General features: G+C 43.2%; 1 protein-coding gene across 3 annotated transcripts in view; it reads right to left on the reverse strand.

Moving 5' to 3' along the window:
- Positions 1-24,482, reverse strand: part of LOC137310509 (guanine nucleotide-binding protein G(s) subunit alpha-like) — a 325,567-nt gene that overhangs the window by 173,550 nt on the left and 127,535 nt on the right. The gene's annotated exons all lie outside the window — the stretch shown is intronic.

Here is a 24,482-nt window from a genome sequence, read left to right on the forward strand (position 1 = left end):
AGTCATTTTCTGGAACTAGCCCACAAGTTAACAGATTTATTGAATTCAACTCCACAACTTGCTATGGTGGGATTTGAACTCACCAACCTCTGGGTTGTCAGTCCAAATACCATAACCACTAGGCTGCCATACCCACGTTGCTGTATCTGGAATCTTGCTGCATGCAAAATGGCTGCCTATTTAACAATTACTGCACTTCAAACTAACTGATTGTATGCAAAGCAAAACCTTTAAAACTCTTAATGTTCAAACTTGTAATTTTAAAAAAATATATATTTTACATACTTAAACACATTAGTTTTTTTTATTGCATTTGCAAATCACTACTGCTAGAGCTCCAAAAATAAGTAAATCAATATTATGTAGCAGTCTTTGAAAGAACAGGATTTCTTCCAGTTGGGCACTGTGCCCAGCAGTTTGCTTTTTCCATTTTCTTGAAGCTGGGAGAAAGGACCAACAGCTTTTAACAGGCCCACATTTAGTCATGTAGTTCTGAACAGAGTAAACTAGAACTTTTTACGAGGTTAAAGGGGAACTCAAATTCACACACAAGCAGTCTGGATAGAAGCAAATTCCTGGCAAAGTCTTAACAGATGTAAACTGTTAACAAGTCCCAATTTCACAAAGCTAGCAACAGAACCGTCAACCCTGTTAGAAGCAACCGTTCTTCATTCTGTCCTGACTGAATACACACGCTGCTAACACAGTGCAGAGGTCTACACACTAAAGGGGAAAAATTGCAGAATACATAGTCTATAAAAAGGTTAATAAAGCTAGCTAGAATCTACATTATTGGTTGATTTTGAAAGAAAATTAATGTGCTGTAATCGTAAGGATTAAGCCAAGTAAATGGTTTTAGCTCTTTTAATGGTCCAGTCAAAACATTCAATGGGAAAATATTGCTAGTCATTTTATTAAGATTCTTAACATGCCTGCATAAGAACAAAGTGTACCGTAGTACGTCTGCAGTTTAAGTCAGGAGTTACTGCTAGTGACTTGCGTTATCAGAGAACACAAAATAGCATAGTCAACAGGTATTGTTGAACAGTGTTCCAAGTTTCAACCTGGTGTTCTTACAGTACCTTGAGCTGCATATATTTACAGCATAAACATCTCTACTCAGTCTCAGTCACATTTTTTTTTCTCTCTCCTCAGACTCTATGAGCCTTCACCACGTCAGTCAATAGCTGAGGTGAGAAGCTATTTCCCAAGGCTTTACTCGAGTCTCGCTGGCAGGCCTGCAAGGGTTAAAGGCAGGAGAGCAACGTGGATTAGCTCAGCCTCCAATATTTCTCCTTCCTTCTCTTCCTAGTAGAGAAGCATTTCATCTGGGTAACTCAGGGAATTCCAGATACAAACACCTATCCGATCACTCCATGCCACAGCACATTAATATGTCTGTGGCTCCACCTCACCATCTCCCATTTTGAATGCCAACTGGTAGTCTGCATATTTTAACAGTTTTAATATTACATTAACAGGCAATTCAAATCAACCGGAGAGCAAATATTACAGTACATCCATGAGGCAGTCTTTCTCTAGTTTCGCTCCCATCTCCCCTCATGCCATCTCCGAACTCATCTTGTCCATGAGACCCAGTTCTTGCTCTCTTGACCCTATTCCCATTAAATCCTCGTGTTACCCCTCATGGGGGAATCTAAAACTAGGGGTGGGGGGGGCATAGTCTCAGAATAAGGGGTCGCCCGTTTAAGACGGAAATGAGGAGGAATTTCTTCGTGAATCTTTGGAATTTTTTAACCCAAAAAGCTGTAGAGGCTGAGTCATTGAATACATTCAGGGCTGAGTTAGACAAATTTTTGATCAGCAAGGGAGTCAAAGGATATGGGGAAAAGACAGGAAAGTGGAGTTGAGGTAAAAATCAGATCAGCCTTGATCTCATTGAATGGCGGAGCAGGCTCGAGGGGCCGAATGGCCTACTCCTGCTCCTATCTCTTGTGGTCTTATGGTCTTATAAACTGTTGACCACCTAACTTCCCTTGCCTTCCTGGCTCCCATGCCAGCTGATATTGTAAACGGTTCCCTCTCCTCAACTACCATCTTCCTTCCCATTCAAATCTGCCGACATCACGCACTTCTTCAAAAAAAAAATCTGTGACCCCCTCTTTCATTGCAAACTATTGCCCCCTCTCCAAACCCCCGTGTTCAATTTTTAAAATTGTAATTTTAATACGCCTTTGGCCAGAGTGACATTGACAAAACTCAAGGGCGCACCTGCACTTGCTCTTGAATGGGAAAAGCAGCACTGAACCTTCACAGGTCTCTTGGGGTGGGGGTGGATTCCAAAACTAGGAGGTTTGGCCTTGGAGGGGTGCAGCGCAGGTTCACCAGAATGTTAACGGGGCTAAAAGGGGTAAATTATGAGGACAGGGTTGCATAGATTAGGCTTGTATCCTCTTGAGTATGGAAGATTAAAGGGAGATCTAATTGAAGTGTTTAAGCTGATTAAAGGGGTTGATCGAGAGAAATTTTTCCTCTAGTGGATCATAACCTTAAAATTAGAGCTAGGCCGTTCAGGGGTGATGTCAGGAGACACTTCGCCAAACAAAGGGTAGTGGAAATCTGGAACTCTCTCCCCCAAAAAGCTGTTGAGACTGGGTCAATTAAAAATGTCAAAACTAAGATTGATAGATTTTTGTTAGGCAAAAGTATTAAGGGTTACGGAACCAAGGTGGGTAGGTGGAGTTAAGATACAGGTCAGCCATGTTCTAATGTAATGGCGGAACAAGTTTGAGGGGCTGAATGGCCGACTCCTGTTCCTATGTTGGGCCATAAATATAAGATAGTCACTAATAAATCCAATAAGCAATTCAGGAGAATCTTCTTTACCCAAAGAGTGGTTAGAATATGGAACCTTCTACCATACGGAGTAGCTGAGGAGAATATAAAGGGAAATTAAAGGGAAGCTAAGTAAGTACGAGAGAGAGAAAGGAACAGAAGGTTATGTTGATAGGGTTAGATGAAATAGGGTGGGAGGAGGCTCGTGTGGAGCACAGACCAGTTGGGCTGAATGGCCCGTTCCTGTGCTATAATTTCCATGCAATTCTATGTAAAACCTCCCTTTCGTCTCCAAAGTCATCTCCCATTTCTGTGCCCATCTTACCCGCAACTTCACGTTTGACTCTCTCCACTCAGCTTTCCGCCCCTGCCACAGCACTGAAACGGCCCTAATCGAAGTCTCAAATGACACCCACTGCGACTGTGGCCATAGTGCACCATATCTCTTCATACTGCCAGACCTCTCTGCAACCTTTGACACTATCCTTCTCCAACGCCTCTACTCCGTTGTGTCAGTAAGCTGTGCTTATCTGCACAGTACTTGTACACAAACGAAGAGAAAATAGAATCAACAACTTTCGAACTCCACCACTCCTTCACTTTGTTTTCCAAGAAAACCCTACGAAACACTAGCGCTAGCTGATATGCTAGAAGTTCCTGGTGGCAATGATAGCAGGTGAAAACGGAATTCTTTTATATGAAAATTTTTCTTTTTAAGCGAAGTCATTAAAATAAACAAGCTAACACCTGCATTAAAACGGCAGACAGAGGAATGTTAATATGAACTCGTTAAACTTTCCTCTGCTATTGTCAATAGAAGTCATTTCCAGCCTTATATCCTCCCTTGAATCCGGTACTGGCCCTGAAACTCTGCGAGCCTTCTGGCACACTTCCAATGTAAGACAACCCAGACTGCGGCAGAAGCCCACCCAGTGTATCTGGGTCCCAGCTTCTGTTGTGATTTTCCTGGGGGACCTGTTTGGGGTGGCACCTCGGTCCACCCCAAACATAGCCACCTCCCACCCCCCCCCCCCCACCCCGCCCACCCGCCACCACACCAGAGAGGTCATGATCATGAGAGGAGTCTCCCAGCCCGGGAGTTTCCCAGACTTCGACTTGCGTTTTGCTGGAATGCTGAGAAAAGGATGCACGACTGCCTCCCATCAGTAGATGTAGAACCCACCCGGGAGTCGGACCCTGGACCCCTCCCCAAAAGACTTCTGCCTGCTGTTGGTTCGTGCCTTAACAGGCTGGGGCATCCACAGATTCCACAAGCATCTGGCCACTACCATTTGTCTTGTCCCCGCTCTAGCGGGCACCCAAGGCGGCACTGGCAGCCACCAGTACTATGGAAATCAGGAACCCTCCCCGCTACCCTGAATACGCCAGCAAGATCAGGGGGCGGAGGCTCCAAGTGGGCCAGAGGCCTACAGACGTTGAGTGCCACTATTCCCACTCAAGAGCAAATACAGGTGTGTCCTTGGCTTCTGTCAATGTCACTCTGTAGCCAAAAGCATTTTAAAATTACACTCAAAAATTGTAGTGGTAATTCTTACTTAGGAAATAATTGAAGAGTTAATTACACTGGTGATAGATATAGCTACATAAATTTATGGTACTTTCCAAAAAAATAGAAAAAATTACAAAAAAACCCATTCCACAGAATTAACAAAACTCTACCAAATAACCATCTCAACAAACACACGTACAAAAGAGGCTGCAGTTAAACCTGAAACACCTCCCAGGGAATAAAATGCAAAGCAAGATCTCAAGCTAGAAGCAGTCAACAGTATAGCTAAGGGAGAAATACACCCAAGTTTAATTGCCACAGAGACGATTATTAAAGTTTGAAGTGGTTATAAACAGACACAGTACATCAAATTGCAACTGAACCTTTAGCACACCAAGGGCCAGTCTACTCCTCTCCTGGGGAGTACTGGCAAGTAAACGGAGTCAGTAACAGCAGCCCCCAACCTCCATCACTGACGGCCGTGCCTTCAGCTGCCTAGGCCCTAAGCTCTGGAATTCCCTCCCTAAACCTCTCCGCCTCTCTCTCCTCCTTTTAGACACTCCTTAAAACCTACCTCAAGCTTTTGGTCACCTGTTCTAATATCACCTTGTGTGGCTCAGTGTCAAGTTTTGATTGATAACGCTCCTGTGAAGCACTTTGGGAAGTTTTAAGAGGTCGTAGGGGCGCTATATAAATGCAAGTTGCTGCTGTTTGGATGAGTCAATAATTAATCCAATTGCTTCCAAAATGTGCGCATGTCAATCTTGGGATCCTTGCTTATTTACAAGGCTGGAAAGCTGGTCTTTGAGCCAGATCTTAGCAAATCAAATTGCAATATTTTCTGAATTGTCTTCCAGCTCCTAAACGGACAGTTGGAGCAGAGAAACCGCAGGCAGAAAGAAGAAGTTAGATAAAACTTTTAAAAGTTAGAAAGATACAAAACACTTGAAAGATAATACTTTTTAAAAAAAATAGAATTCAAGTCAAGATAATAAGACGGACAGAGTTTAGAAGTAAAGATAAGGTAGCAGAATTCAACGATTTAATTCTAAAATTGTGTTTTTATTGTTTGGTAAGGCATCAGCCTTGGCTCAGTGGTAGCACCTGAGTCAGAAAGTCATGGGTTCAATTCCCACAATTGAGCACATAATTTAGGCTGACACTCCAGTGCAGTACTGAGGGAGTGCTGCACTGTTGGAGGAGCTGTCTTTCGGAAGAGACGTTAAACCGAGGCCACCTCTGTCATCTCAGGTGGACGTAAAAGATCCCGTGGCACTATTTTGAAGAAGCGCAGAGGTGTTCTCCCCGGTGTCCTGGCCAATATCTATCCCTCAACCAACATCACTAAAAACAGATTATCTGGTCATGTATCTAATAGCTGTTTGTGGGACCTTGCTTTGCACAAATGGCTGCCGCGTTTCTCTACAACAGTGACTACACTTCAAAAAGAATTTCATTGGCTGTAAAGTGTTTTGGGATGTCCTGAGGTCGTGAAAGGCGCTATAAGCACGTGAGCTGAATTTACAAAACTTGTTTGTCCAGGAAGACTGGAACTTTCCTGGACCTCCAAATTTAGTAAGACTTAATAGCAAAAAAAACCCCTCACGCATACCAAATCAGAATTCAAACAGATGACTGAATTCCAGGACCAATTTGGTGAATCTGACATCGCATCATAATGGAAAGCCACCAGCAGTGGAGCTGGACTTTACTACAGCTGATTAACACAGTCTGATCCGACACAAACTGTAAGAAACCTGCTGTGAAAAGAAAAGTAACGGGGACCACTGTCTGAAAACACTGAAAGCTACCGAAACGGCATGTTGAAGCTTCCCTCTGCATCACCCTTCAGTTACAGATTTAAAAGCAAACACCAATCTTAAGATTTTGGCTTGATTAAAAAAAAACACCGACTGCTCACTACAATAGAAGCAACATATTTTTGTGTAGTACATGCCATTCTGCATTTTAGTTGCTGTCAGTTTCTTACAGCTAAAAGTAATTGAACCTCACCGGGCTGCTGTAATAATCAAGTTATTTTGAAAGTAAAATTAAACAGTCAATCAGGTGCATTTTTAGAGTTGAAACACAAACTACAACATCTTTAGAGTAGACACTAATTTAATTGGCTGAATCCATCTTGCATGTACGGATGCACAATACAGTGAATTAGAGAAAAAAAATCAACCCCATCCAGCCAGTTCTCTTCTATACACTTCCTAGGTTACGCTCAAAAACAGTGCCGTAACTGGGGTTGGCCCACAGACACTGTCCTCGCAATTCCCACTGCAACGCTGAATCATTTATTCATCACTAACAATAACTGTTCCTGAAAAAACATATCTGAGGACTGGAGAGTTGTAGAATTCAGTGCTTCTACCCAGCCACACTCCTCAGTAATTCCCTTTCGTCTTCTCTTTAACCCATCTGAACGGTTTACAGTCCCACATGCCTCATTACGTCAGTTTCTAACAATTCCAGTCAGCTACTTTTAGTCCATGCCTTTTCTCAAATTTCTTCCAAATTTCATGTCACAGTATTTCCTTTGTTCCTAATCTCATCTTTGTTTCCCCACCTACTCTTGCGGATTCACTCCGTACTACCAAGTTGCTTTGAATTGAGAGGAAACGCAGAGCTTTAATTATAGTCTATAAATGGCAGTACAGCGTGTTGTCAAGGAGCGAACTATAACGCTTAATTTAGAAAGGGAACATTAGGATAATGGAAAAGGAAGGGCTAAATATTTCCCTCTCTCTCTCTCTCACTCTCTCTTCAGTTACTACAATGCAATACTAAGGGAGTGCATAGATGGAGGTGATGTCCTTCAGATGAAATGTTAAACTGAAATTCCATCTCTCTACTTAGATGGAAATTAAAAATCCCATGGCACTATTTGAACAACTGGGAATATTAATATGAACAGGTTATTGGACAAGATGTAGTTTTTTAGACTCAGGGCAGGTTATGGACATAAAAGATTGTGCAGAGTCTGAGTTTGGGCAGCTCCACCTACTCTGAATACCATTGTCTATTTAAAATATTTGGTGATAAACCTGTGAAACAATTAATCTCATCAAGGCTCCAACAACTTTGCAAATATATAAGCGGGTAGCACATCATTTATATTAATATTTCCTCTTTGTTGGGAGCATTAAGAAATAATAGTTCAGTTCCAAGAATCAATGTTCACAAGGGTCTTTGCGTTCTTACTCCTTGTGAAGTAGAGGAAGAACCTAGCACATAATCGGAGCTGACTAGTGTTGTACTTCAAACTGCGATGGAAGCAACACTGAGGATCAGTAGCATTGATGTACACTGAAGGCTTCTGCAGTCACTATCGTCAATCCTACAACCTCGTGCAAGATGTTCATCACCAAAACCAGCGCCAATGGCGGAATCCATGTTGTTTAATATGTGTCTACATTCCAGAATTGCTCTGTCATTGTTGTAAGGTCCCTATGAAATGTCTGACAGTCTAAATCTGTGCAGATCCAGGTATTTCTGGGCAGTCACCCAGCAACAGGTTTGAACTATCATGAAATCTTTTCCTGTTGGGTTAGGGGCCTGCGTGCTGGTGGTGGGTTGCTGTTGTGGATGGAAGAATGCTAAAGTTGAGCCCTTTTCTAGCAATCAGATATAGGTCAAAACCATACGCCCCCCCAGGGCAGCATTAACCTATATTTATGTTTGCTGAATGTTATGAAACAGACATTGCCACAAAACAGGAAGCATTTTAAAAAAGTGAAGACGAGAGAAATCAAACATTTTACAACCCAGCTTTCTATCAGAATGAAACAGGCAGGATGCCTTGCAAAGGAATTAAATCTATTTCTGACGAATGCTAAAATTGCTTAAAGGTGGGAAAAAGACCCCAAAAAAATCCCCAAAACACCCCTTTAAAAAGAAAAATACCTGCTGGTTATGATGAGAAGTCCTCTTTAGAAATGGCTGGAGGGCAAACACATTAATGCTTCAGCTTTATACCTCAGTGGTTCCTCACCCGGGGTTCTTGGTTTCAGCTCAATTTTTAAGCTTGTAGACAAAGACCCCACGTAACTGAGAGGCCAATTTCAAATTTCCACACACTCCTACCCAAACCCGGCCCGACCCACTACCTGGCTGGCGGGAGCGGGAATTCGGGCCCCGGCAGTCAAGTAAGTGGTTGGGGGGAGAGATGCAATCGGGAGGGGGGTTGTGGAGAGCAGGAAGAATCCGAGGCTTCCTTGTGAGGTGAAGCCCAAGATAAAAATTAAAAACTTACCTGCCCGGGCCTCTTCTGGCACACGATCCTCCTCCCGACAGGGAAGCCGTCACTGCTCCCCCGCTCGGGCCTCCGACTAAAATAGCAGATCGGGTCCCGATGACGTCATTGGGACCCGATCTGCTCATTTAAAACTGGACCCCACTGGCTTCCTGGGATTGTCCTGCTCAAAGGAGCAGGTTAACATGGAGGCACGACAAGCAGGCAGCGGGATCAGAGAAGGGTAAGCCACTGCCCTCATTTTAACTGCACCCTGCCCCTCCCCTCCCCCCGAATCTGGTTTCTACCAGGTGGGGGGAATTAAAACCACGCCCATATTCCAACAGTCAGAACCTTCAGGATAGGATGGCTGAAAACTGTGAGGAGGGTGTGGGTTTATATATGGGATAGGAGGGAAAAAAAGGGAATTTTTGCATGGACTCCAAGCTCCTGACTGAAAATCAATCAGGAAAAACAGAAAGTAGACAGAGAGTAGGAATAAATGGGTCTTTTTCGGGGTGGCAGGCAGTGACTAGTGGGGTACCGCAGGGATCAGTGCTTGGGCCCCAGCTAGTCACAATATATATCATGATTTGGATGAGGGAATCAAATGTAACATTTCCAAGTTTGCTGAGGACACAAAACTAGGTGGGATTGTGAGATGTGAGGAGGATGCAAAGAGGCTTCAAGGCGATTTGGACAGGTTGAGTGAGTGGGCAAATACATGCAGTATAATGTGGGTAAATGTGAAGTTATCCACTTCAAAATGAAAAACAGAAAGGCAGAGTATTATTTAAATGGTGATAGATTGGGAAATGTTGATGTACAAAGGGACCTGGGTGTACTTGTACACCAGTCACTGAAAGCAAACATGCTGGTGCAGCAAGCAGTTAGGAAGGCAAATGGTACATTGGCCTTCATTGCAAGAGGATTTGAGTACAGGAGCAAGGATGTCTTACTGCAGTTATACAGGGCATTGGTGAGACCACACCTGGAGTATTATGTGCAGTTTTGGTCTCTTTACCTAAGAAAGGATATACTTGCCATAGAGGGAGTGCAGCGAAGGTTCACCAGACTGATTCCTGGGATGGCAGGACTGTCGTATGAGAAGAGATTGGGTCGACTCGGCCTGTATTCACTCGAGTTTAGAAGAATGAGAGGGGATCTCATTGAAACATGTAAAATTCTGACAGGGCTAGACAGACTGGATGCAGGGAGGATGTTTCCCCTGGCTGGGGAGTCCAGAACGAGGGGGTCACAGTCTCCGGATACGGGGTAGGACATTTAGGACTGAGATGAGGAGAAATTTCTTCACCCAGAGGGTGGTGAACCTGTGGAATTCTCTAGCACAGAAGGCTGTGGAGGCCAAGTCACTGAATATATTTAAGAAGGAGCTAGATAGATTTCTAGACACAAGAGGCATCAAGGAGTATGGGGAGAGAGCGGGAATATGGTATTGAGATAGAGGATCAGCCACGATCATATTGAATGGCGGAGCAGGCTCGAAGGACCGAATGGCCTACTCCTGCTCCTATTTTCTATATTTCTATGTTTAATCTTTCATACTGTGTTTTCCATCCTTCTCACTGTTGGGTATTTCTCTTCATACCTCCAGTAGTTGAAAAGTGACCCAACTTTAGGTTTGGTTAACGTGATGCCAACACAGTATGTAGCGACAGAAATAATGGGGGCAATTTTAACCTAACCCGCCTGTCGGAAAACCAACGCGATCGGGTGCAACGCTGGTTTAACCCCCCCAACCCTGATTTTCTTCTCCACTGAAGTCAGCAGAGAGCCATTTTGGGCAGGGTGTAAAACCAGCGTTCTACCCGATCCCACGGGTTTCCGGCCCAGCGAGTTACGTTAAAATTACCCCCAATATGCCAGTGAGTCATTCTCAGGGACTCCAAGATTGCCCAAAGACCCTGGTTTGAAGACATGTGCTCTAGATTTAAGATTTAAAATGATGAAGTTGTGCTACGTAACAACAGTGACTACACTTTAAAAAGTACTTCATCGGCTGTGAAGTGCTTTGTGATGTCCTGAGGTCGTGAAAGGCGCTATATAAATGCAAGTTCTTTCTTCCTTTACTTTTAGCATTTTAATGCTTCCGGATATTTGATTACATCATTGCAATAGCAGAACAACATTTTAAAAGAACACACAAAACATATTACAATAAAGGTCCCTGGGCCAGTCAATCTCGAGAACCGTTTTTCTACCAGACCATTAACTGTGCACCATCTCCATTGATAAATAACTTTCATCACAGTAAGAAAGAAAACTACAACAGCTCTACTTAACAACAGTTCAAACAAGCGTAACTGAGCCATTGCCCAGAGAGGTCAGTTATTGAGCATTATGAACTTTACAATGAAATATTACTTAGTTGTGGCTAATTCAATTTTTCAATGATCATTCTGCTTTGGATTAACCTGGAGTCAGTCAGTGAAGTTATAAAGAAAAAGGCAGGTTCACTGATGGCATACACGACTATACCCTAATGGTCAAATGCTGGGCTGTTTTGTGCTGTAGCCTTACACCTACAAGGAACTGGGTTGACACTGGCCACAACACATTTTTACTCAAGACACCTTTGAGTTCAGAATTAGGGGACTTCCACCCATCAGTCTGAGGCTAAGGTTTTGAACCAAGTTCCTAGGGTATATGTGTTCCAACATTTGTCACCTTTCCTTGCTAGATGCTTTAATGCTGCATTTATTCAGACCATTTATTTCATGCCAGTAGCTGTAGTATTGGCTCCAGCCAAGCCGCAGCACATTTACACCGCCTGGCTCCAGCTGCTATGCTCTGGCCTAGAAGAAAGCTAAGCACACATGCACAGAGCACACATTTAAATATTTAGAGAATGCGCAGGCAGCAGCATCCCTACTCCCTAAACATTTAATTCCAGGTAGGTTTAAAAAGTGGTCAGATGGTCTTTGAAGAGCTAGTCTTACCCACGCTGGAATTATATTTCTCTTTAAAATAAAAACTGGGGGAAAAAAAAATCAGTTTATGCACTTCTACACTCCTCACAAATGCCGTCGTCTCAACAAATCAAGTAGGATCAAGATCTTGTTTCTCTCCCAACACCCCTCATCCTGTTTTTTGATTAATTTGAATACTTTTGTTTAAAGAGCGAATATTGAGGATGTTGGGGTCAAGCTGTATTAGAGGAGTTACCAAGCAGTGGGAGGGAGCTGAAATCATATAATTAAGATTGCTTAAGCACATTGCTTTGTCTCTGCTATCACTGCCTGGCTCAGTAGATATTTGGAGCCAGTTCTCCTGACGGAATCTTTGTTTACTATTTGAAAGTACTAATCCATTTGTAGGATTAGTCATCCTACTTTTGACCCCATTTTTTTTTCTTGGGTTGCAATTTATTTTTATTTTCTCCCCTGTTTCCTCTTCATGTAGATTCTTCCTCCAAGTACTCCTCGAACCAAGACCTGCACCAAAGGTCTCCGACACTGGCATTCAAAATTCTCCACGTCCTCCGAAAGTCGATGGAGTAAGCACGCACGCTCCTAGTGACTACATCCAAGAGGATCGATTTTAAATACGTTCACGTAGCGTCACTGGTCTCAGCTTGTTCAATCGCTTTTCAGAACAATTATGAATCATCTTTTGTCCACCTACCCATGTTCAGCCACCAACCAGTTATTACTAAAAGAAAGTCTAGTTAAATTATGAATTTGCTCTCTTTCGAGAACAATTTTTTAGAAACCAAGAGGGAAAACACACATTGCCCCCAACCCACCCTCAGAACACATCTCCGTTAACTACTTACCCTTTTATAGCACTTAGCCCAAGAGTTACCTCCCCATTAAATACAGTATGTTGCGTCACCTAGTTTTACCAAATATGGGTGCGATACAGGCAACGGCTGAATAACAAAACACTATACATATATATTACACAGGCACACATGGATCATATTATGCATCTGGACCAAGCAGATCCATTTGATTTCCTTCCTCTCTAATGTTCAAAAACAAGTACTACCATCCCCATTACAGCCACCGAGCCATACACCTAACAATCACATGGCACTGATCAGGGGCACTTTATTTGTTTCAGGGTTTGTAACATTGCAATCTCTCAGAAACATTCTCAAAAGAACATTACACCTGGGACTATGAAACCGACTAATGCACCTCCCTCTCCACCCCATTGTACACATGCTCTGGAATGCCAGCAGATATGGACTTTTAAAATTAACCTCAGCGCAGGCTTCATTTCAGTGTTTTCCTCATTTTAGACTGTCTCAGTCAATGAACCGTGGTTCCCTCCCTCAACACCCACATCCCCTGCACCTGCCGGAAGGTTGCACAAGACCATTTGTAACAGTACACTTGACTTGATATATGGTTTATTCAAACATTTATTAACTTCAGGCACCCCATTAAGTGAAACTTTCCTAACCAGTCTTTCAAATGCCCTCCCACCTTTCTTCTGACAACTCATTGAATCCCGGTCATTAATGTATTCGAGGTGCTTGGTGCCGATCTGGCTTCAAACCTGCATAACGTCCCTCTTGTATGGTAAAGATTATCTTTGCCCAACATTTTGAGGTGCATTTCTGAAGATCAATATTAGCAACAGTACTCAATGATAAACCTCTCTACCAATCTCTCTCTCTCTCCTCCTTTAAGACGTTCCATCAAACCTACCTCTTTGATCAAGCTTTTGGTCACCTGTCCTAATATCTCATGTGGCACGGTGTGAAATTTTGTTTGATAACGCTCCTGTAAAGCGCCTTGGGATGTTTTATGATGTTAAAGACACTATACTGTTGTGGTAGTAATGAGCTCCTGCATCTAATTTCCCTTTAAATATGCCTAGTCAGTGGTTGTTTAAGTGAAAATAAACCACAGCCATATCAGCTTAATAACTCACACAGGCCTGTAAGTTCTATTCTTTCCTAAACCACCATTCCAGAGTCATGCTATCTATTCTATCCACACTTTTAAAATTCAGCATTAGGTCTACAGCATTCTTTTAAAAATAAAACACAAAGGCCCTGTTGTGTTATCTGGGATATTTTGATTACTTGCAATGACTAAGCTCACTGAACTGCAGTTTCAGTTACCTGGACAAGGATAATGAGTACAAAAACTTGCTTTCTATAACATTCTTCAGAAGTTGCACTTCAAAGGGCAAAGGGAGGGGAAAAAAAATTGATGTTGAGCAGGTGGGAAAAGGGAAACCAAAGTTGGAGGAGCAATAGCACAGTTGAAGAGAAAGGTTTTTTTTTAGGAAACTTTTGAAAGTTTGGTGGTGGGGGATAGGGAGGAAGTAGCAGCAAAACAGAGGAACGATCACCAATGGTGGAGCACAGAATGTGGGAAACAAGTCGACCTGTGCCAAAAGGAGCTCAGAGTTCACACGGGGGCACAAGGCTCGAAAAAATAGGTGCAGCAGCAGTTGGGGACAGTGATGGAGTCCAGAAGCACGTAACTGCGAGTGGGGGCTAAAATGGATAGCTCCAATTTTGCTGACTTTAGCTGGTGGAATTTACAGTTCAAGTAAGTTTTAATATCAGACAAAAAGGCTCGTATTTATATAGCACCTTTCATGACCTCAGGATGTCCCAAATCGCTTTACCGCCAACAATGTACTTTTGAAGTGCAGTCACCGTTGTAATGTAGAAAACACGGCACCCGATTTGCACACAGCAAGGTCCCACAAACAGCAATGTGATGATGACCAGATCATGTGTTTTTAAGGTGTTTACTGAGGGATAAATATTGGCCAGGCTCTCCTGCTCTTTTTCGAATAGTGCCATGGGATCTTTTACGTCCACCTGAGAAGGCAGACTGTTCCTCGATTTAACGACTCATCCGAAAGACGGCACCTCCGACAGTGCAGCACTGCCTCAGTACTGCACTGGAGTGTCACAGCCTGGATTATGTACTCAAATCTCTGGCGTGCCACGCTATGCTAGTATAAATCATTAGGGTACCTTTTGTCTGTGCTGTTTCACCATTGCACTACGCTACAGAGTGAAGGAATGTTTTTTGTGCTCTAAGTGCAGGCTGGATGTTACCGCACAGAGTGGGGAAAAGGAACCAAGGGGTAAAAAAAAAGACATCCAACTGCAAAGGTACAGTGATCCTTAGGTCATGGTTAGAAATCTATAAAAGTGACAGATTTCAAAGCAGCATTGGCAAAACACCTGGGAGCAAGCTGTTGGTCAGGAAGATGTTGTTACTCTCAACAAAAGTACAAATGCACGGTCCCATCTACCACCAAACATGCACCTGCTGTAATAAAGAGAAGGCATAGCAGTCTACTCCAAGGTCAATGCCAAAGTTGCTTATCGTTAGTTACTACAACAACGTGCATTTATACAGAGCCTTTAACACAGTAAAACGTCCCAAGGTGCTTTCCAGGAGCGTTATCAGATAAAATTTGTCACTGAGCCACATAAGGAGATATTAGGACAGGTGACCAAAAGCTTGGTCAAAGAGGAAGGTTTCTAGGAGTATCTTAAAGGAGAAGAGAGAGGTAGAGAAGCGGACAGGTTTAGGGAGAGAATTGGAGAGCTTAGGGCCTGGACAACTGAAGGCACAGCCGGCAATAGTGGGGCAATGAAAATCAAGGATGCGCAAGAGGCCAGAACTGAAGGAGCACAGAGATCTCGAAGGGTTGTAGGGCAAAGATTGTAGGGGGCAAACAGCAATTTGCCATTGGCATTCCATCCAATCCCCCCCACCCTCGGCCATCTCAGAGGAGTCTGGCCTCCACACAAATGTGCAGCCAAGATCAGGAGCTCAGTACAATGAGGCAAGCTGAACCATTAAATCCTGTGCCCTGTGCTGCACAGTCATTCACTGGTGGTCCAATAAATACAACGCTCACTTATCATAGTAGGTACAGCACAGAAAGAGGCCATTCGGCCCATCATGCCAGTGCCGGCTCTTTGAAAGAGCTATCCATTTAGTCCCAATGCCCTGCTCTTTCCCCATAGACCTGTTTTCCCTGCAAGTATTTGTCCAATTCCCTTTTGAACGTTACTATTGAATTTGCTTCCAACACCCTTTCAGCATTCCAGATCATTACAACTCATGTTGCCTCTGGCTCTTTTGCCGATCACCTTAAATCTGTGTCTTCTGGTTACCAACCCTTCTGCCACTGGAAACAGTTTCTCCTTATTTACTCTGTCAAAACCATTCATGATTTTGATCACCTCTATCAAATCTCTCCATAACCTTCTCTGCTCTAAGGAGAACAACTCCAGCTTCTCCAGTCTCTCCACGTAACTGAAGTCCCTCATCTCTGGTACCATTCTAGTAAATCTCTTCTGCACCCTCTCTAAGGCCTTGACATCCTTCCTAAAGTGTGGTGCCCAGAATTGAACACAATACTCCAGCTGAGGCCTAACCAGTGCTTTATTAAGGTTTAGCATAACTTCCTTGCTTTTGTACTCTATACCTTTATTAATAAAGCCCAGGATCTAATATGATTCTTTTAACAGGCTTCTCAACTTGTCCTGACACCTTCAAAGATTTGTGTATGTGCACCCCCAGGTCTCTTGTTCCTGTACCCCCTTTAAAATTATACAATTTAGTTTATTTTGCCTCTCCTCATTCTTCCTACCAAATGCACCATTTCACACTTCTCGGCATTAAATTTCATCTGCCCATTTCACCAGTCGATCTATGTCCTCCTGAAGTTTGTTACTATCCTCCACATTGTTTACTACATTTCCGAGTTTCATTTCATCTGCAAACTTTGAAATTATGCTCCCTATACCCACGTCCAGATCATTAATATACATCAAAAAAAGCAGTGGTCCTAATACTGACCCCTCGGGAACACCACTGTATACTTCCCTCCAGTCTGAAAAACAACCATTTACCAATACTCTCTGCTTTCTGTCCCCAAGCCAATTTTGTATCGACGCTGCCATTGTCCCTTTAATCCCATGGGCTTTTATTTTGCTAACAAGTTTATTATGTGGTACTTTGTCAAATGCCTTTTGACAATCCACATACACAACATCAACCGTACTACCCTCATCAACCCTCTCCATTACTTCATCAAGAACCCAATCAAATTAGTTAAATATGGTTTTCCTTTAACAAATCTGTGTGGACTTTCATTTATTAGCCTATACTTTTCCAAGTGCCAATTAATTTTGTCCCGGATTATTGTCTCTAAAAATTTCCCCACCACCAATGTTAGCTGACTGGCCTATAATTGCCGGGTTTATCACTCTCCCCTTTTTTTGTAAACAATTTTACAACACCAAGTTATAGTCCAACGATTTTATTTGAAATTTACAAGCTTTCAGAGGCTTCCTCCTTCCTCATGTAAATGTGAAAAAAAGGTCCCCTTTTTTGAACAGGGGTGTAACATTTGCAATCCTCCAGTCTTCCAGTACCATCCCCTTATCTAAGGACGATTGGAAGAAGAATGTAGCCTCCAATTTCCACCCTTACTTCCCTCAGTAACCTAGGTTGCATCCCATCTGGACCAAGTGACTTTTCTACTTTGAGTACTGCCAATCTTCTAAGTACCTCCTTTTTATCTATTTTTATCCTATCCAATGTCACTACTACCTCCTCTTGTACTGCTACAATGGCAGCATCCTCTTCTCTAGTGAAGACAGATGCCAAGTATTCATTTAGTGCCTCAGCCATGCCCTCTGCTTCCACAAAAACATCTACTTTTTTGTCCACCCTTCCTTTGACTACCTTTTTACTATTTGTATGTTTATAAAATACTTTTAGGTTCCTTTTATGTTAGCTGTCAATCTAATCTCATACTCTCTCTTTGCCCTTCTAATTCCCTTTATTTGATCTCCTCTGTACTTTCTGTATTCAGCCTGGTTCTCTACTGTATTATGAACCTTAAATCTGACATAAGCATCCTTTTTCTGTTTCATTTTAATTTCTGTATCTTTAGTCGTACAGTGAGCTCTGTCATTGGATGTCCTTCCTTTCCCCTCATTGGAATGTTTCTAATCTGTACCCGAACCAACTCAACCTTGAAGGCCTCCCATTGTTCAATTACTGTTTTGCCTTCCAATTTTTGATTCCAATCCACCTGGGCAAGATCCCCTTTTAACTCATTGAAATTTGCCCTCCTCCAGTTAAGCATTTTCACATTTGATTGTTCTTTGTCCTTTTCCTTAACTATTCTAAACTTGATGATATTATGATCACTGTTCCCCAAATGCTCCCCCCACTGAAATATGCTCCACCTGCCCCACTTCAATCCCCAGAACTGGATCCAACTCTGTTTTCTTCCTGGTTGGGCTGGAAACACACTGTTCCAGAAAGTTCTCAAGCACATTTCTGGAATTCCTTCCCCTCTTTGCCTTTCCCACTGTTACTACCCAGTTTATATTGGGATAATTGAAGTCCCCCATTATCACTACTCTACAGTTCTTGCATCTTTCTGTAATTTGCCTACAAATGTTCTCCTCTATCTCCTTCCCACTATTTGGTGGCCTATAGTATACACCCAGTACCGTAATAGCTCCTCTATTGTTCCTTACTTCTAACCAAATAGATTCTGTCTGACCCCAAAACTACATCATCCTTTTCCAGGGCTATAATAGTTTCTTTGATCAACTTCTCTGGTATTTCATAAGACCTCTGTTTACCCTCCACCCCCAAAACGATATAATGCCCTACTGGTGTTTTCTGTCTCAATTTAAAATAAAAATGTTAGTAGTTCAAGTTGCTTGCATTCCCCCCACCATCCCCCGGCCGAGTGAGAAATATTACACAACTATCTTCGCTAACCTCTGGACAACATGCAGGCACAACCATTCTTGGAACAACATTTTTTTTTAAAACAAACAATATTTCTTTGAACACAATTCTTGAAACGTTGACACACACACTAAATGTGTTAGTAATAGTTTCCAAACCAGCCTTACTGGAAATAACATTTCACACTCAATATAAAATTCAGAACTGTTAAACAATACATGTGTGAATGTATAACGGTTAAGAAGCGATTAACTTATCATTTTCACAGCAAACGTAGAACGTCACTGGTTTCACTTCTCAAAACACTTTCACCGGTAACCTTTAAAGTACCTTGGAATAACATCCTGCTTTTTAATTTCCCTCTCCTCAAAACCTTTTTGCCTTATCCACTCTCCAGCTTTCCTGTCAGAGAGGGGAAGTGTAATTGAGAGCTTCTCTGAAGTTCCAATATAATTGTCCATTTAAAGCAGGGGCAGGAAGCTAAACATGCTTAAAACACTGAATCTCAGCAAATATAATTCAAAAATGTACTAGACACTTATCCATTACATCCCTGTGGAAAGTCAAACGGTTAATTTTCACGTTCACTGGAGCTTATTTAACTAACTTATTTCTTTTATTTGGCCAGATGAATTTTTCTCTCTCCATAATTCTTCCTTAAATATATTGTTTCAGTCAATCATAAGTTTTTAAAATAACTGAGTGTTTGTTTTTCATCAAGGTGAGAGAGGCTGGTGTAAAGGGGTGAAAAATTCTTTCTTTTTTGCAGTCAGTTTCGACAACAAACAATGAAACAAACACAAAGCTCGCTTCACAATACACCTCATCTCACCCCCCGCCCCCCACACCCCCGCACCCTCCCCCCCCCCCCCCCCCCCAATAATATTTGAACACAAACTCCTACTACAGGCACCTGAGTGAGACAGGCAATTTAGTGCTGTGATATGAACAGGTTTATGCTGTGGGCATCCATTTGACTATATACAGGGCCTAGAATGGCTGAATTCAATTTGTTTAGGATCCATGCAGCTAGCAGAGAAAGACATTCATTCCATCAATTTGAACCCATAGTGGAAAGTATAGTATTATTCCTGCACCACCAATGAAGTTTCAAGAGGCAACATTACAATGCCCCTCCTTTTTACCTGCCGTATGAACACCATCATTCCTTTTGATGTTGGATCTCAGGCATATTGCCCATGGCAAATTAGTACCTTCCAGGCCACAAAGCTCTGTCCAACAACTGTCTGGATCAGTGAGGGAATTACTCCCAAAATTCCACTGTCTTTACCAGCTGAAGAACTTAAATTAGGTCTCAGTCAGCCCAGTGCTTATTCTATAATAGTACCCGGATTACAGAGTGCTGTATGTCAAATAGAATTACTTCTGAAAATGCAGTGACTTGTTACATAGACAATGAGGCAGCCATTTTGCACGCAGCAATGTCCGGGAGATGAATGGCCAATAAAACTATTTTTTGGTGGTGGTATTACTTACACAGAATGTACAGCACAGAAACAGGCCATTCGGCCCAACTGGTCTATGCCAGTGTTTATGCTCCACACGAGCTTCCTCCCACCCTACTTCATCTAACCCCATCAGCATATCCTTCTATTCCTTTCTCCCTCGTGTGCTCAGCTAACTTCCCCTTAAATGCATCTGTGCTATTTGCCTCAACTACTTCTTGTGGTAGTGAGTTCCACATTCTAACCACTCTCTGAGTAAAGAAGTTTATCTTGAATTCCCTACTGGATTTATTAGTGACTGTCTTATATTGATGACCTCTAGTTTTGGTCTCTCCCACAAATGGAAACATCTTCTCGACATCCACCTTATCAAACCCTTTCATAATCTTAAAGACCTCTATCAAGTCACCCCTCAGCCTTCTCTTTTCTAGAGAAGAGCCCAAGCCTGTCTTTCCTGATAAGTATAACCTCTCCGTTCTGGTATCATCCTAGTAAATCTTTTTTGCACCTTCTCCAGTGCCTCTATATCCTTTTCATAATACGGAGACCAGAACTGTGCACAGTACTCCAAGTGTGGTTTAACCAAGGTTCTAGACAAGTTTAACATAACTTCTCTGCTTTTCAATTCTATCCCTCTGGAAATGAACCCCAGTGCTTGGTTTGCTTCTTTGTGACCTTATTAACCTGCGTCACTACTTTTAATGATTTCTGAATCTGTACCCCATTTAGACTCTTATTTTCCAAAGAGTTTGTGGGAGGAATGTTTGGCCAGGACATCGGGAGAACTCCCTACTCTTCTTTGAATAGAGCCACTTCATTTTAACACCCACCTCAGCTGAACATCTCATCCACAGAACAGCACCTCCAACAATGCAACACTCCCTCAAGCACTGCAGTGAACTGTCATCTCAGATTATGAGCTCAAAGCCCCAGTATGGGGCTCAAAGCCATAACCTTCTGACCCAGAGGTGAGACTGGTAGCAACTGACAGGCAATATTGCCTGCAAAAGATGCTCTGCAGTCCTAACCAGTGAATCACAAGTGTTACTGCACAACCACATCCGTGGTGACATCTGTTTTTGAAGTGTCCCGTGTTTCAAATCCTCTCTGATTTTAATCTTTATAGGGAAAATCTGTAGAGTTAAAAAAGTCTCAAGAAAACCAAAGCTAGTGTCAGATATTACAGCTAGTTATTGTATCAAGAGTAACTTCAGAGAACTCGGTACAGGCGGTGGCCAGTTCCTTACTCTAATCCAAGATTAGATTCCACAGAATAAAAAATATCCACTGACCAGTTTTTCGCTGAAAAGCAAAAAATTTTTTTTTAAAGTCAGAATAACAAGTAGTATCTTCTGTCAGCATCTATTGTAGTTACGCCAGTTTGCTAAAGCTGGGTTAGCTGTGAATTCCTGTTGCTTGATTTATCTGCTTTATGCTGTGCGTTCACAACCCAAAACAATCACTCTGTACCTAATGCGCTGCGTGACCTTTTGTGCTAACAAAACACAACAGTGTAAATGTGATTATTATAAACTGGTTAACTAGGACAACAGTCTCCATAGTCAGACAGCGTTTGATGCCGAAAAAAATATCGCAAAATATTAAGTTGGTTGCATTTTATGCAAGTGTTCCTAATTTGAGATATAGGCTTAGAAATTCCAGCCCGTTTTGGGCACAGAATCATTAATTTGGGCGAGATGGTGGAAAACAGGGGGAAGGAATCTGGGTAGAACCTGTTTCTGCTGGGTTTCCACCCCTTCCTGGCCTCTGAGAACTTCCACTGGAGAGGATCAGATTTGGAGGTGGGATTGCCAGGATGTCAGGCACCCTTGAAAATCCCACCAATTCCATTCAGTGCACAAATGCTGTAGGTGAGCCCCTCAAAGCATATCAAAAGAAAGAACGAACTTGCATTTAAGTAGCACCTTTCTCAACCTCAGGATGTTCCAAAGCCAATGTAGTACTTTTTGAAACGCAGCAGCCATTTTGTGCACAGCAAGATCCCACAAACAGCAGAGATACATAACCAGGTAATCTGTTTTTACACAGAATTATATAGAATGTACAGCACTGAAACAGACCATTCAGCCCAAATGTTCCATGCCGGTGTTTATGCTCCACTTAAGCCTCCTCCCTCCCTACTGAAGTCAATGGGAATCGGGGGGAAAACTCTCCAGTGGTTGGAGTCATACCTAGTGCAAAGGAAGATGGTAGTGGTTGTTGGAGGCCAATCATGTCAGCCCCAGGACATTGCTGCAGGAGTTCCTCAAGGCAGTGTCCTGGGCCCAACCATCTTCAGCTGCTTCATCAATGACCTTCCCTCCATCATAAGGTCAGAAATGGGGATGTTCGCTGATGATTGCACAGTGTTCAGTTCCATTCGCAACCCCTCAAATAATGAAGCAGTCCGAGCCCGCATGCAGCAAGACCTGGACAACATCCAGGCTTGGGCTCATAAGCGGCAAGTAACATTCGAACCAGACAAGTGCCAGGCAATGACCATCTCCAACAAGAGAGAGTCTAACCACCTCCCCTTGACATTCAATGGCATTACCATCACCGAATCTCCCACCATCAACATCCTGGGGGTCACCATTGACCAGAAACTTAACTGGACCAGCCATATAAATACTGTGGCTACGAGAGCAGGTCAGAGGCTGGGTATTCTGCGGCGAGTGACTCAACTCCTGACTCCCCAAAGCCTTTCCACCATCTACAAGGCACAAGTCAGGAGTGTGATGGAATACTCTCCACTTGCCTGGATGAGTGCAGCTCCAACAACACTCCTGAAGCTCAACACCATCCAGGACAAAGCAGCCCGCTTGATTGGCACCCCATCCACCACCCTAAACATTCACTCCCTTCACCACCGGCGCACTGTGGCTGCAGTGTGTACCATCCACAGGATGCACTGCAGCAACTCACCAAGGCTTCTTCGACAGCACCTCCAAAACCCGCGACCTCTACGATTCAGGCCTGAACCCCCAAGTTGTTCTCGGGTACACGACTGATCATACCACGCTAGGCCTTGGAAAGGCCAGGATCATGGGAACTCCCTCTCTGTCAGCCGCCTTGTTTAGGGCGAACAGAGGCTGTGCCCCTCAAATAAAGCCTTGTGGAAATTGGTTTGATTGGGGAGGAAGCGGCGGAAGCCAGTGAGGTGGTCTTAAGAAGCTGCTACACCAGCACTACAAAATAGAGTATAAAAGCAGCAAAAGTGTCCTATTTTGTAATAAGGATAGCACACAAGGAGAGTGTCAAGAGCAGCAGGCACATGGGAACACCACCACCTGCACGTTCCCCTCCAAGTTACACAACATCCCGACTGGGAAATATATCGCTGTTCCTTCATCGTCGCTGGGTCAAAATCCTGGAACTCCCTTCCTAACAGCACTGTGGGAGAACCTTCACCACACGGACTGCAGCGGTTCAAGAAGGCGGCTCACCACCACCTTCTCAAGGGCAATTAGGGATGGGCAATAAATGCCGGCCTCACCAGCGACGCCCACATCCCATGAGCGAATAATTTTTAAAAACTTCATCTAACACTATCAGCATAACCTTCTATTCCTTTCTCCCTCGTGTGCTTATCTAGTTTCCCGTTAAAAAAATCTATGCTATAGGTGTTGGTTGAGGGATAAATATTGGCTAGAACACCCAGCAGAACCCCCTTGCTCTTCTTCGAATAGTGCCATGGGAGGGCAGATTGGGACTCGGTTTAGTGTCTGATCTGAAAGACAGCACCTCTGACAATGCAGCTACAATTTTTGGTTAATAGATTAAAGTTCCACGATAACTCCGCTGCTCCAATGACTGCGTGAAACCATCTGTGCTATACATGTCGGGAGAGCTCCAGGTTTGATACCAGGCCTGTGCTGAGCAGGTTGATTGCAGCAGAGACATTGGCAGGTGTGCTTTAAATGACAAAGAACATACAATGTACAAGGATCCTACTCCTGATCGATATCCACTGACTACTACTTGATGTGTGCACATGTGGCCATCTGGATCAGGCTTAGCATGATGACCTTGCAGTAAAATAACTGGTTAACGGTCACCGTCTTGATCCGACATAATTAATAGGCAATTGGGTGACGAGATGGACAGTGACTAGGGCCATAGGACCACAGCACAGCAAGGAGGGGAGGATAGAAGAGAAAAATAATTTAAATTTTTTTTTGAAAAGTTTAGCTGTGTGCTATCCTTATTACAAAATAGGACACTTTTGCTGCTTTTATACTCTATTTTGTAGTGCTGGTGTAGCAGCTTCTTAAGACCACCTCACTGGCTTCCGCCGCTTCCTCCCCAATCAAACCAATTTCCACAAGGCTTTATTTGAGGGGCACAGCCTCTGTTCGCCCTAAACAAGGCGGCTGACAGAGAGGGAGTTCCCATGATCCTGGCCTTTCCAAGGCCCAGCGTGGTATGATCAGTCGTGTACCCGAGAACAACTTGGGGGTTCAGGCCTGAATCGTGGCCTCGAACCTTTAAGGAAAATATACATGTATAACTTTTTTTGAAAAAAAATTTATATTGTAGCTCCCCTTATAATGGGAATTAAAGGAGAGACTTTAGATTTCTTTCTGGGAGGGGGCCCAGTCTCACTCCCTAGAATTGGTAGCGGTGAGCCAAATTTCTAGCCTCTTCAAGGAGAGTGTCAGAGAAACCTCCCTAATGGCATAGACACCCACCATTACTATGCAATGCTAACTCTGGCACGGTCTGGAACTCTCTCC

This window comes from Heptranchias perlo, chromosome 3, assembly GCF_035084215.1.
Source record: "Heptranchias perlo isolate sHepPer1 chromosome 3, sHepPer1.hap1, whole genome shotgun sequence".
NCBI classification, from domain to species: Eukaryota; Metazoa; Chordata; class Chondrichthyes; order Hexanchiformes; family Hexanchidae; genus Heptranchias; species Heptranchias perlo.